Source organism: Ambystoma mexicanum, chromosome 1p (genome assembly GCF_040938575.1).
Source record: "Ambystoma mexicanum isolate Mex_15411 chromosome 1p, UKY_AmexF1_1, whole genome shotgun sequence".
NCBI lineage: Eukaryota > Metazoa > Chordata > Amphibia > Caudata > Ambystomatidae > Ambystoma > Ambystoma mexicanum.
In genome coordinates this window covers 1,271,291,975-1,271,307,583 of record NC_090921.1, presented here as the reverse complement: position 1 = coordinate 1,271,307,583, position 15,609 = coordinate 1,271,291,975, and the positions used below count along the sequence as shown (strand labels likewise).

General features: G+C 49.3%; 1 protein-coding gene across 1 annotated transcript in view; it reads right to left on the bottom strand.

Moving 5' to 3' along the window:
* Positions 1–15,609, bottom strand: part of PRR12 (proline rich 12) — an 886,666-nt gene that overhangs the window by 240,725 nt on the left and 630,332 nt on the right. The window lies entirely within an intron of this gene.

The following is a 15,609-nucleotide window of genomic DNA, read 5'->3' as shown; positions in this document are numbered from 1 at the left end:
TCCCGACCATGGAATCCGCTTTGGCATCGTTACAAGTTGCCTTGGAAACTGTTCAGGTCGCATAAACGTGCTAGTCAGCTGATCGGACATGCTTCGCTTACACGGAAGCCACGCCCCCTTGTTCCTTCAAGCTCTCAGCCGCGGGAACTTCGTTGCTGCTAATTGTACGTTACTACGTGCCTTTTCGTAGCCTGCCTACGGCACCGTTTACCTTCTTCGGATTACCCTCCGTGAACCTTATTGACTTTGAACTCTTGTTACCAGACCTTGGCTTTGTACTCTGTTCTGCTTACCTGGATTACCCTACGGACTTGTTGCCACAGCCTTTTCTATTTACGCGCAGTTTTCCTTTACTGCCATAAACCCGCAGGATCCTCCCTGCACAGCCTTCAGTTCTACTGGCTCTGGGGCGCTCCGCTCCCGCTCAAAACTGGACTCCAGCTCTCATAAAACTTACACAAGCGCCTCTGCTTTCCATCCGAGTTCCGGCTCTACGATTAAGACCTGCTGAGATCTGCTTCAGCGCGACGCTTGGGAATTTCTCTAATAGCGTAAGTGGTATCCTTGTTGGTCCTTTTCTACCCGTTCTATCTGAAACATTTATTCAGAAGTATAAGTCCCATCTTACCAGTTCTGCATATTAAGGATTTGCCTTTGCTCCAACTACCTGATTAACTGTGTTCGCATCCTGGGAGACTGTTTGTTTTTTCTACTGAAGTGCATTGACGAACGCTTTCTAGGACATGCACCAACCCGGCCCTAGTGCGTCCCTCGTGCAGTTCGGGTTGTCCTCCCTTTACTAACCTTCCCACTTTATTATTTTATCCTGTCGTTGTCATCCACCATTTGGATTTTGTGTTCCTTAATAAAATTGGTACAGGATTCCCTCTCAGATCTACTCACATACACTACCTCAGGTACCGGCAGTTCTATTGTGTTAAATAGAAATAATTAGGCATAATACTCAAACCTTTCTGTATCTCTTGCAGCATTGATCTGGCGGTGCGCTCAATCATGCTCTTTTGCATTATAGACTGCTCTGCCTGTTCTTACATAAATAGCAGAGTGGTACATCGTGAAAAAGAGCCCCTCCCTAAGAGGAAGCCTGATTCTTTGAAATCAGGGGACCTGGGTTTCTGGAGACTTCTATGGCTCATCCTACATCTCGATCCAGGTTGGGGTCACGTACACCTTCCGGCTCGGTGAGTAACAGAAAGCCTTGTCAAAACAGGTTCATCCCTGTTCCTCTAAAACCATCAAGGACCACATAGATACCCTCGCTCTGGCCCCTGCCAATTTCTGCAACCACCCCTTTGCCTCAGGATCCTTCCCCTGCCCGGTGAAGCACTCCCTTGTGCATCCTCTTCTCAAAGAATCCACAGATGATCTTTCTTGTCTGGCTATCTATCGCCCAATTTCCATTACTCCTTTTCTGGGCAAACTCCTGGAAAAGCTGGCATCTCTCAGCTTAACCTTCATTCCGATTCTGTTAGCTGTCTCCATGACCACCAGTTTGGCTTCAGAGCTGCCAGAAGTACAGAAACTGCTCTCCTGAACATCTGTGAAGATCTGCTCTCCAGCCTTGACTCCAACATTCCCTCTGTCCTCATCCTACTCTATCTCTCTTCTGCCTTCGACACTGTGAACCATACCATCCTGCTCAACTGTCTCCGTGATAACCTGGGAATCATTGATCAGACTCTGGCCTGGCTGACCTCTTCCCTCTCCAGTCGACCCTCCCAGGTCCAACTTGGGTCATTCCTATCACCCATCTCCCTCTCTACCTGTGGTGTTCCCCAGGGTCTAACCACTCGCCCTTGCTTTTCAACCAATACCTGGCAACTCTTGCCCAGTGCATTGCCATTTTCTGCTCCAATTTCCAGTGCTATGCTGATAACTCATTTTGAGGCTGCCCTCGGCCACCTCCTCTCATCTCTGATTGCCTAACTGCCATTCAAGATTAGTGTGCCGCCAACGATCTTTGTCTGAATGCCAGCAAGATGGAGATCCTCCTCATCGGTACACCGTCACCCTCCTTTCCCCTCACTTTGTGGCCGGCCAGCCTTGGCCCTCTTCCTACCCCCACCTGCGAGGCTAAGAACCTCTGTGTCCTCTTTGACTCCACACTTTCCTTCTCCGCCGACATCTCTGATGTCTCAAAATATCAAAACTTCCTACTGCACCTCCTCAGAGGTACTCTGCCTTTCCTCTCCTTCCCCCAGAAGCTCACTGTCTCCCAAGCTCTGGTTCTCTCTAGGATGGACTATTGTAACAGCCTCTTTCTAAATCTACCAGCCTCTACTCTTCCCCCCTCTGTAACTAATCCAGAACAAGACTGCGTGACTTGTCCTTGGCCTCAAGCCCTGGGATAATATCTATCCAGCTCTGAAATCTCTCCATTGCCTCTCAGTGGATGCACAGATCAAATTCAAAACCCTCTGCATTGTCCACAAGGCTTTTTGGGGCCTGGGTCCAAAATACCTTCAGCTGCCCCTCTGCAAATACCTCCCTCCCCCTTGAGCTCTTCGCTCCTCTAACTCCCTCTGGGTCAGACGTTTCTCAAAGAAAAGAGCTGGGGGTAGATGTCTGTCTTCAGCTGGGGCCTCCCTCTGGAACAGCCTCCCTGCCACTCTGAAACTTGAGGAGAAGCATCTCCGGTTCCGGAAGCACCTCAAGACCTTCCTCTTTGCTTCTGCCTTTTGGCCCCCCTCTCTCCTGTGGATCTGTTCTCTCTCTGCACCGTGCACCTGGCCTACCCTCTTTCTTCCGGGCCCAGGTGCCTGCTCACCCTGCCACCCTCCCACACTGCCTCCGGGCCCTTGCACTGGGGTCTGAAATCTGTACCCATATATCTCTTACCCCTTTTTTTCTTCCTGCATTTATTAGACATACCCTGTCTGCTGCCTTAAACCCAGCACTTGCCACTTGCTGGCTCCACTACCTTGTTTGTTGCCTTCATTATTTATTTATCTCTTTTCTCCTTTGCTCCGCACTTTTCACTTCTCCCCCCCTCCCAAGCACTTTTCCCCTCTCCCTCTCCCATGCACTTGCGCGTTCTAAATGTCACTGGGCCTAGTAAGATTGTTGTTTTGTTCTCCCCTGTTTCACTCCCTTGCCTTGTCGCACTCTGAAACACTGGTGTATGAGCGCGATATACATAAAATATCAATACCCATCTCTACCTGTATGGCTTCCATTCATTCTCCACTCAAAGTCTCTCCAAAAATCTCTACATCTATCCACGCATACAGAACATCAGATTCACTGCCGCTATTTATTTTGGTATTACCCAAATTGTTAGTTTACAATTGTTCGAATGAACAATTGACCGAATTTAAAGGGTCACAATTGACCTTTTCACAATTGACCATATATATATATATATATATATGATACATTACTCACCGTAATCGTATTTCTGATGCTTGTATCTGCTTAGATTCACATGCTGTGCATAGGCCGACATCTAGTGGAAGCTGCGGAGTATTACAGTTTGTTTTTCGAAACTCGAAAATGGGCGTCGACACAGGCGTGCCAGTAATACTATCCCTAGTGTGACGTCCACTGTACCCAAGATCCCTCACGCGTCTAGGATCCTCAGATTGTATTTTTTCTGACATGAGGAAGCATGAGGAGTAGCGCGAGTACAGATAATCCAAGCAGATAGACAGAAAGGTAAGACTACAAGCAATCATGCGCCTTCTCTCGGAGGGGAGGAAGGGTGGGTCGCATGTGAATCTAAGCAGATACAAGCATCAGAAATACGATTACGGTGAGTAATGTATCCCTTCTGAGGCTTGTGGAATCTGCTTAGATCACATGCTGTGCATAGATTAGCGAGCAGTACCAGAAGAAGGAGGTGGGATGTGAGAAGGGTCATGAGCAAACAGGTGTCTTAGAACCGCTTGTCCCACTTGTGTATCTGTCTTGGAATGAGTGTCAATGCAGTAATGCTGAGTAAAAGTGTGAATAGAGCTCCAAGTAGCTGCTTTGCAAATGGTGTCGATGGGAACATTTGCAATGAAAGCCAGAGTGGCCCCAATGCCTCTAGTAGAGTGGGCCCTTGGCGTAAAAGGCAGAGTTTTCTCAGAAAGAGAATAACACAGCTGTATACAGTTGATAATCCACTTCGAGATAGCGCCTTTAGAGACGCGATCTCCCTCTCTGCCTGTAGCTACGGAGACAAACAGTTGATCTGTTTTCCTTAGCGGTCTGGTTTTATTTACATAGTAGAGGACCGCCCTACGCACATCTAGGGTGTGTAGTTTCACCTCAGCCGAGCTTTGCGGGTTCTGGAAGAAAGCCGGAAGCTCGATGGACTGGTTTACATGGAACTTTGATATAAATTTAGGTGAGAACCTAGGGTGTGTGCGTAAAACCAGTTTGTCTTTGTGGATAGTAAAGAAAGGATCCTGCACTGACAGAGCCTGAATTTCACTGACCCTCCTTATAGAGGTAATGGCTACTAAGAAGGTCGTTTTATAAGTCAGGTGTTTGAGACTACTTTTATGCATGGGTTCGAAAGGGGGGCCCATGAGCTTAGCTAGCACCACATTAAGGTCCCATCCTGGCGGTGGGTTCGAAATAGGAGGGTGAAGTCTCTTTACTCCTTCCATGAAGGCTTTAACTACTGGTACTTTCCACCACGACACCTTGTTATGGGATGTGGTGTAAGCCGAGAGGGCTGCCAGGTGTACTTTCAGAGAGTTAAAAACCAATCCTGCATCCAGCAGGTGGAGCATGTATGTCACAACGTTGGAAGGAGTGCAATCAACAGGGTTGATTTGTTTATTCTGGCACCAAATAACGAATCTCTTCCACTTGTCAAAATAACAGTGCCTTGTGTTTGGTTTTCTGGATTCTTTTAAGATGTCCATACACCTCTGTGGTAAATTGAGATGGCCAAACTCTATGACCTCAGGAGCCATGCTGCCAGGTTCATTGAGTTGGGTTCCTGGTGCACTGTTTGACCTTGTTGCTGGGACAGTAGGTTGTACCAGGCTGGGAGTTTGATGCGCTCGCACACCGCCATCCTGCGTAGGTGTGGAAACCATGGTTGTCTCGCCCACATGGGAGCAACTAGGATGAGCGTCATCGATTCCTTGTTCATCTTGTACACCACCTTCCTGATGAGAGGAGTTGGTGGAAAAGCGTACGCAAACATCCCTGACCAGTTCATCCACAGGGCGTTCCCTTGGGAGTCTGGCTGGGGGAACCTGGATGCAAATCCTGGGCATTGTTTGTTTTCGCTTGTGGCGAATAGGTCTATAGTGGGGAAACCCCACTGAGAGAAGAGATCTTCTACGATATCTCTGTGAAGGACCCATTCGTGTTCCTCTGGGAGGGAGTCTCTGCTTAGGGCATCCGCTAGGGAATTGAGCTCCCCTGGAACATGTTGTGATGACAGGAAGATGTTCCGTCTGAGTGCCCATATCCAGATTTTCTGGGCAAGCTTGGACAGATTTGGCGAACGAGTCCCTCCTTGTTTGTTCAAATAGAACATGGCTGTCGTGCTGTCCGTCCGGATCTGCACCGACAAGTTTAGCAGATGGGGCTCGAACGCCCGAAGCGCTCGGAATACTGCCAGAAGCTCTAGCAGGTTGATGTGGTTCTTGGCTACTGAGTGAGACCAGAGACCCTGAGCTGTGTGGTGGAGATGGTGAGCTCCCCACCCAGTCAGACATGCATCTGTAGTCACCACTGCCTGTACTTCGGGATCGTAAAAGGGTTTTCCACTTGCGAGATTCTCTCTTGTCCACCAGTGTAAGCTCTGTACGAGTGTTGGCGAAACGACCACTAGATCGTCCCACTGACCACTTGCCTGAGACCACTGTTTCGCCAACCATTCCTGCATGGGACGCATGCGCAGACGCGCGTGGGGGACCAGGTAAATGCATGACGCCATCATGCCCAGTAACCGCATTGCTTTGCGTACCGTTATTTGTTGACCCGACTGATAATGTGGAATTTGCAGTAGTATATTCCGAATTCTCTCTTCCGAAGGGAAGGTCAACCCTTTCTGAGAATCTAGGATTGCTCCTAGGAACTGTTTTGAGGTGCTTGGCACCAGACTTGACTTCTTCTCGTTGATAGAGAAGCCTAATTCGTGGAGGAGGTCGATAGTCCTTTGAATGTTTGACCTGCAAATTCCTGGGGTTTCCCCCGTTATGAGCCAGTCGTCCAGATAAGGGTACACTGGGATTGCCTCCCTGCGTAGGTGAGCGGCTGCCACTGCCAGTACCTTGGTGAACACCCTTGGTGCTGAAGCTATCCCGAAGGGTAGTACCTTGAATTGGTAGTGGCGACTGTCCACCTTGAAGCGCAAGTATTTTCTGTGTGCTGGGAGCATGGAAATATGAAAATAAGCATCTTTCATATCCAAGGTTGCCATGTAATCCCCCTTTTTTAGGAGGGGGATTACCTCTTGTAGCGTGGTCATACGGAATTTTTGGGGCTTGACATACTTGTTGGCAGGCCGTAAGTCCAATACTGGGCGCATTGTTAAATCTTTCTTTGGCACAAGGAAGTAAGTTGAATAGATACCCTTGTTTACCTGGTGTCCTGGGACGAGTTCTATCGCGTCCTTTTCTAGCAGAATGGCGATCTCCTCGAGAAGGATCTTCTGATGTTCTAAGGAGTGTACTCTTTGTCGTGGAGGGTGGTTCCGGGGACGCTGCAGTAATTCTATACAATATCCTGTGGACACTGTTGACAGCACCCATCTGTCTGAGGTGATCCCGTCCCAAGCCTGGGTGAAGTTGGAAATGCGTCCCCCTACTGGGGTTGCGTGAGAAGGGACCCTGAACTGAGCGTCACTGCTTTGGTGGAGGCGTGCCACCTCCCTTGTTGGGGCTGCCTCTGCCTCTTCCACGACCTCTTTTGTTACCCCTGCCGTAACTCTGGGTAGACTGCTGGTTGTTGTTCCATTGTGTACCCTGTCCTTGGGCATAGTTGCCTCTGTGAATTTTGGCCGCGTGGGCGACGAAAATTACTGTTCCTCCTCTGGTTAGGGGGTTTGTTGGTAAGCTGGCCAAGGGATTTGAGAGTCTCGTACTCGTCCTTGGCATTCTTAAGTGCGTCTTCGACCGCTTTCCCAAACAATAGATCGGGTTCCACCGGCTTGTCTATTAATGAAGCCTGTGTTTCTGTTTTGAACCCCGACTGCCGTAACCACGCATGTCTCTTGATAACAGTACCTTCTGCTATCAATCTTCCTGCGTTGTCCGCGGCGTCGAAAGTTGCTTTTAATATGCAACCAGACACGGCTCTCCCTTCTGCCGAGATCCGAGCCAACTGGCCCTTTAACGGTTCAGGAGCAGAGGCTATGAGCGCCGCGACCTCTTCCCATTGATGGCAGTTGTAACTTGCCAACAGGGTGGTGGAGTTTGCAATCCTTGCTTGGTAGGCGGACGTTGAGGCTACCTTCCTGCCAAACCCGTATAGTCTTTTGCTCTCCTTGTCGGGAGGAGCTTCTGATGACGATAAGGGTGTCCCAGCCCTCTTCCGAGTGTTGGTAACCACTAGGGAGTCTGGTTTAAGCTGTCCTCTTATATAAAGAGGGTCAGACTGGGCTGCCCGAAAAAGTTTTTCGACTCTGGGGTTGACGGCTCTGGTGAGGTTTGGATTCACCAGGGATGGATCTATTCTACGTTGGATGGATTTAAGGATAGGGATGGTTTGAGCGACCGGCCTCCTTTCTCCCACCAACTCTTCTGCGAAGTCCCTTTCCTCCTGTACACCGTGGGTGTCGATGTGAAAATGTTCTGCCGCGCGAGCGAGAACTTCATTAAGGAGGGGCTGGTTATCAACTGGCGAGTCGGTAACTGGGGCTTCGCTTTCTACCGGGGAATCTACTCTGTAAATTTCCTGCTCGTCTTCTACCTCCTCCAGGTCCTCATCATCCGCATAGTATTCAGTCCCGGTTTGTTCCTCCATAATTGTAAACTCCTGGTCCCCTTCAGGGAAAGGCTGTCCTTGGTATCTGGGGTGTGGAGTAGAGTATGGAGTAGAGTAAGGCTGCACCTCGAAGGGTTCAGGTCTTTCGAACCGGGCCTTTTTACTTAGGGGGATAGGATCAGAGGAGCCTGAGGGTGTGGCCCCTTGAGGGTCATACGAAAGGAAATGTTCTGGGTTCTTGTCATAAAAATCAGCTAAGGAAGACATCCTTGACATGACCCTGTCTATGTCTTCACTGGACCATTCTTTGGAACAGGGTATGGCTTTAGTAGGCAACTTAGAGGACTTATCAAGGGTAGCCTTGCTGGATGTTGATGTCCCAGTAGATTTATGTTTGTCTGTCTGCTTAGGGTGGAAGGATGGTCTTACAGGAGTGGAAGGCTGAGCTTTCCGCTGTTTCCCCCCCTCCCCGTGCGTGGAAAAATGTTTTCCCTGCCCCTTGGAGGCCCCAGAGACTTTTGACGCCTGGCGTCGAGGGTCGGGATAGGTACCTTGTTTTGAGCGTGGTGCCTCGCTGGTGTTAACTGCGGCCTCGGTCTCCTGGAGCGCGGCCTGGGGGTGGAAGTCGTCTTCGTCTTCCGACGATCGAACTTCCGTTAATCTAGGGAGCGAGGCACTCTTGGCAAGAGTGGATGATTGCCTTGCGTCATGCGGTGATCTCGATCGAGAGCGCCCAGAGGACACCGAGTCGGACCGTTCTATCTGTGCCTCTTTCAGAGAAGTCGACGTCGTCGAGGTTCGGTTGGACTTAGTGTGCTTAGTGTGTGTAGGGTGTGTAGCGCTTGCGTCGCCGGGGGTCTTCCCCATAGCCGTCCTGCCGGACAACCTTCCGAGGTCGGGGACCTGCGCTCGGCAGTCTTTCGACGCCGTAATGCCCTCGCCGTCCGAAAGTACGGCGTCGCTGCCATCGCTGAAGGCGCCCTCCGCTGCCATGGCCGCCTGCCTGGCGTGGTGGGCCCAACGCTTTGTCGAACGGTCCTTAAGTGTCTTAGGCTTAAACCTACTACACGCTCTGCAGTTCGCTTCGGGGTGGTCCCTCGGCAAGCAGAGATTGCACGTGGCGTGCCTGTCGACCCAAGGGTATTTGCGGTTGCACTTGGGGCAGAATTGGAAAGGGGTACCCTCCATACGCACCTTGAGGCAGCGGGCTGGTAAGTGTAGGAAATATATAAGGTGTACCTATATACCAAGAGTGAAGAGTATGTACCACCCCCCACTCTCCCTACTTGCAGGGCCGAGGCCAGCGGCCTACTAGGCCCGGGCCGAGGCCAGGGGCCTTCCGAGGCCCAGATCCGTCGTGCAGCAGCCGACGGTCGATGTCTTCTCCAGCCGTCGTCGAGTGTCGAGGGTCGACGTTGGGGTGGGGAAGGATGTCAATAAATAATTTTACTTCAATAATTAGCAAAAGTATGGCTAAGGCCAGGGAACTCCGCAAGATGCTTCCGACCAGTATGGCGGAAAAAAACAATCTGAGGATCCTAGACGCGTGAGGGATCTTGGGTACAGTGGACGTCACACTAGGGATAGTATTACTGGCACGCCTATGTCGACGCCCATTTTCGAGTTTCGAAAAACAAACTAATACTCCGCAGCTTCCACTAGATGTCGGCCTATGCACAGCATGTGATCTAAGCAGATTCCACAAGCCTCAGAAATATATATATCTATCTCGGTTTGGTATATACACTATATAGCCTTCTCCAAACTCGGCAGGTGAGTGTTTTGCCCCCGAACTCCATTTTGGGCCACAGAATCCACCTGCAAGGCCCCACTGACCCCCGCTGCACGCATCCCTCCCTGAGCGTATCCCTGCTCCCGCCCACCGCCCGTGATTGGTTCCTCTCCTTCTGTGTGAGCCGTGTGAGGGGTCTAGCGACCCGCGCTGCAGACGCTCACTGCCTTCTCCAAACTCGGCAGGTGAGTGTTGTGCCCCCGAACTCCATTTTGGGCCACAGAATCCACCTGCAAGGCCCCCCTGACCCCTGCTGCACGCATCCCTTCCTGAGCGTATCCCTGCTCCCTCCCGCCTCCCAACCCGCCCACCGCCACTATAGCAGGGGTTCTGTCTCCTAATTGCATTTTATGATTTTTAGACTGCATTGATAGGCCTCTATACCAGTATACAGGTCTCTCAAATTTAGCAGGGGCTCCGTCTCCTAATTGCACTGTATGAAGTTTAGATTGCACTGATAGGCCTCTCTCCCACTATAGCAGGGGTTCTGTCTCCTAATTGCATTGTATGATTTTTAGACTGCATTGATAGGCCTCTCTCCCACTATACAGGTCTCTCAAATTTAGCAGGGGTTCTGTCTCCTAATTGCACGGTATGAAGTTTAGACTGCATTGATAGGCCTCTCTCCCACTATACAGGTCTCTCAAATTTAGCAGGGGCTCTCTCCCCAAATTGCTGTGTATGATGTTGAGGTTGCACTGATGGGCCTCTCTCCCACTATACAGGTCTCTCAAATTTAGCAGGGGCTCTCTACCCAAATTGCTGTGTATGATGTTAAGGTTGCACTGATAGGCCTCTCTCCCACTATACAGGTCTCTCAAAACCAGCAGGGGTCCTATCTCCTAATTGCATTGTATGATTTTTAGACTGCTTTGATAGGCCTCTCTCCCACTATACAGGTCTCTCAAATTTAGCAGGGGTTTTGTCTCCAATTGCACTGTAGGATTTTTAGACTGCTTTGATAGGCCTCTCTCCCACTATACAGGTCTCTCAAATTTAGCAGGGGCTGCGTCTCCTAATTGCACTGTATGAAGTTTAGATTGCACTGATAGGCCACTCTCCCACTATAGCAGGGGTTCTGTCTCCTAATTGCACTGTATGATGTTTAGAGTGCATTGATAGGACTAACACCCACTATACAGGTCTCTCAAATAATCTAACTGCGCTTAGTTCAGTACCCTACCAATCCCGGAAACCCACCACTACTTAACTCCATTAAATCCCATACCAGCAGACCGCTAACACCCTAACCCCCCCCCGACAGTGTACCCTTAGGAAACACCCCCCACCCTCCGACAGAAAGCAACACTGAGCCAGAGAACACCCCAGCGTACCCAGAGAAGGAAACCGAGGTCACTGCGACCGCACAACACAGCATAGAGGACCAACTACCACACTACGCCTGCACCCAGACCGAAAAATGGCCCGTACCAGAAAAGGACGCCAAGAAAGAGAACAAGATCGAGCAACGAGAGACGCGAACACACAACACCGACAGAACCCGGAAGAAAACACGCCTAAAGCAGCCACAACCGGAACAAAATCCACAAGAGAAAAATCCTTATACCTCAACACCTTACCTTGCAACAACCACGGTACACCGACACCACAACACGGAAACCTCGAAACATGCAAAGAACCTCCTGAGACACGCGGAAAAAAGATGGGGGCAATCAACAAGAGAGTGGGAGGGCACCGACCCCATTACCCCTTACATTACAAGAACAGAGGGACAACACCGACTCCCACTACGCCCTGCACAATACGGCGAAGTACCAACAACCAGCAACGCCACCCCCCACCCAACAATCGGAGCCAATGAAGAAACCACCGCTGATCTTCATCCGAGTAGCATCGCAGCAGAAACACCAAGACTCATCAGCCCTGTCACCAACTTACTAGACCGCTTCAATGAAGAAGCAGCTGTCGCGTTCTTCATCCTACCAACATCAATGCGGAAACTTCACAAACAGATAATTACAAACTCAAACAACAAATAACCTCAAAACTAAATCTCACCCAGAAAATCCACTGCAACCTAATAAAACACAAGGTCAATGTCCAAACACGCAACGGAAATATACGACCTGCTGTCAGAAGGAGGCATATACATCCCATTTGTAACCGAAACATGGCTAGACGACAACTACAAGATCACCCTCAACAACTGCCTGCCTGAAGACTTCAAATGCATCCAAACAAACAGAAAATCCAAAAGAGGGGGGGGGACTAGCGATCATCCACAAGGAAGAACTGGCCATCAAATTGGAAGATCCACTAAACATCGACACATGCGAATCCTTAATACTACGACTTTCAGTAAACCCCAAAACCAACCTGAAATTCATTCTGATATACAGACCACCAACCTACGATGCGACTTTCATAGACGCTTTCACGGAAGCAATCACTACCCTAGCCATCAAGTACAATCATCTGATCATCCTCGGAGATTTCAACATCTGGTTCGACGAAGAAACCACAACCACACAAAAATCCTTAACCGCCCAACTAGCAACCATGAACGTACAACTAGTCAAAGGAGCAACCCACTCAGCAGGGCACACACTTGACGCAATCTTCGCCAACAAGGATCTCATCACCACGGCACCCCCAATCCAAATACTCTGGAGCGACCACCTCATTATTCCGTTCATAATCACAACGGCCGCCCCAACAAAAAAAACAACCCATCATGATGAAAAGAAATTGGAGAACCATAAAAAACTCCAACCTAACCGTGCTCCCAGAACTCAGCAAACCAGAAGCATCAACCATGGAAGAAGCAGACCCAGACAAAAAAGTTGCCCTACTTCATACCTGGATCGCAACAACCCTTGACGACATCGCCAAAGAAAAGCCTTTCACCCCATCACGCAAGAAAACTACAGCAAAATGGTTCACCCCACTACTCAACGCCATGAAAAGGAAAAACCGAAAACTAGAAGCCGAATGGAGGACCAACAACACCACTGCAAACAAATTGAAATTCCTACAACAGATCCGCGCATATAAAAAGGAAATACAAAAAGCGAAGAGGAAACACTACAACAACCGTATCGCCAGAGCACCAAACGCTCAAAAAGAACTATTCAAAATCATAAACTAAATAAGAAACCCGCGAGCCTGCAACAACACGCCAATCCCATCGACAAAACTTTGCGAGGACCTCGGAGACCACTTCAAAAACAAAATAACCGCCATCCAACACACCATACAAAACAAACCAAGCGCTCACAGCTCAAACCCCACCGACACAGATGAGGAACACACAAACAAGCTACGAAACTTCCCAGAAATATCAGTTGAGGCTTTCGTCAAACTGGTAAACCAAAGCAACAAATCGGGCTCTCCTGAAGATCCTTGCCCCCCAGACATATACAAAACAATTCTCAAACAAGGAAGCCCCATGGAATACCATAGGAATCTCCTCAACCTTTCAATCTCAACAGGCAAAGTACTGCAGGCCTTCAAGTCAGCTTACATCAAGCCACTACTTAAAGACGCAACAGGAAACGTGGAGGACCCATCTAACTACAGACCCATCTCCAACATACCCTACATAGCCAAACTGCTAGAAACGTACGTCTACCAAAAAACCCAAGAATTCATAGAAGAGCATTGCCTACTAGACCAGGCACAAGTTGGCTTCAGACCCATGAGAGGAACAGAATCGGCTCTCCTCTCAATATGGGACGACCTAAAAACAAACGCAGACTCAGACAACAGCACCGCCCTGATTCTCCTGGATCTGTCCGCAGCCTTCGACAATGTCAACCACGCCATCCTCATAAAAAGATTAGAAGGACTAGGGATAACAGACACTGCCCTACTATGGATCAAATCCTTCCTAACAAACAGAACAGAAACAATATGGATGAAACCTTTAAATCCAAACCCAGAGTCTCCACGTGCGGAGTACCACAAGGATCATCCTTCTCCCCGCTTCTATTCAACATCTACATGTACCTATTAATCAAACTCATCAAAAAACACGGCCTCACATGCTACAACTACGGCGACGATACACAAATAATCTTCAACATACAAGACACCCGAGAAGAAAACACCACACTAGAGAATTGCCTTCGTGACATATTCAACTGGATGACCTCAACCATCTCAAAATCAACCCAGGCAAAACAGAGATAATGATCGTTTCAAAAAAAGGGAAGAGACATCAACTACATCCCCTGGCCAAGAGAGCTTGGCACCACACCGGAACCTTCATCAACTGTAAAAAACCTAGGGGTCCGTATGGATAACAACCTCACCCTGGAGCCACAAGTAAACTCGGTAATCAAGAAATGCTTCTTCCTCCTGCGAGCAGCAAAAAGGATCCTACCGTTCCTGTCGTTCGCCAACAAAACACTTACCATCATCGCTCTGATCATGTCCAGAGCAGACTATGCCAAAAGCCTTTACGTGGGCATGCCCGAACGACTTCTAAAAAAACTACAACGCATACAAAATGCAGCAGCAAGACTCCTCCTCAAGCTACCCAGAAGAGAACATATCACACCCGCGCTAAAAATACGACAATGGCTACCACTGAAACAGCGAATAAAGTTCAAAGCCATGTGCATCACGCACAGAGCAATACACAAACAAAGCGCAGAATTCCTAAGAGACAAACTACGCCTACATCAACCAACAAGAACACTAAGATCAAGCACCGACATACGCCTGGAACCAAAACCCTACAACAGAAAAAAACTCGGATGATCGTCTTTCTCTCACCAGGCACCTAAAAGGTGGAATGACCTACCTAAGAATATACGGAATACAGCAAACCACCTAGCAATCAGGAAACTCCTCAAATCATGGCTCTTCAAAGCGTAACCACTACGGAGACGAACTAGAATGCCCATACATCAAAACAATGATGAAAACAACTCCAACCTCGGCCACTCTCAAATCGGACAAACACTCAAGCTAAAGAACCAACCACTCGACAGAGCACAAGACATCATGGAAAACAGCCACAAAGGAAGGCTACACAGACTGACCACAAACCTAGACCCAGACGAAACCCAGACCTAGACCCCCCCGCTCGTACATACCGGACGAACACACCCAGATCGGCAGATGCATCTAGGTAGACGTTGGCCCGCGTAGCATCTGGATAGGACCGATTGAAGGATAACATGCCCGCGCCTAGAAAAACGTGAACGCGAGCATGTGCCACACTCAGAGCCGTGAACACCAGCCTGCGTGGCGTTCGGATGGATGTGTGAATGTTAGCTTGCCCACACCTGGACTGATCTCTAAACACCAGCCTGCGTCGTGTCTAGATAAAGTGTGAATGTTGGCATGACCAGACCTGTATGGAGCCCTAAACATTGGCCTGCGCCGCGTATAGATGGGAATGTGAGGGCCAACAAGTGCCACACTCCTCAGAACTACGAGTGCTAGCATTGGTAAAGGTCAGGTAACCCACGAACCTATATAAGCTCAAACTCTGCATACCTATCTCACTCAAAAAACTCACACACCCATCTCTCGCACAACAAGCCGCACGCACTTCACAACACTGCAACACATAAGCCGGAACAACAGCACACGCGGACTGACTCCGATCCGATACCCGCACCAAAGCTCAGCACCCGGTGTATACTGAGTTGAAGCTGCCAACAGCACACCACTCCTCTCACTATCCTACTCCCTTCTTCAACCTACTAACCCATCCCACCTTTATAATTTACAGATCCGCCTGAGCGCCTGGGGACCAATTCCGTTGGTGACGGTGCGCGGTACAAATACCTTTAACATTTAACATATATGGGTTTTGGGGGGTTTGGCGTTGGGTGGGGGGTTGTGGGGGGTTTCCCCCCACATATATGGTACAATTCACCTTCACAATTCGGTCAATTGTGAAAAGGTCAATGGTCATTCGAGCAGTTGTAAAACGAACAATTTGT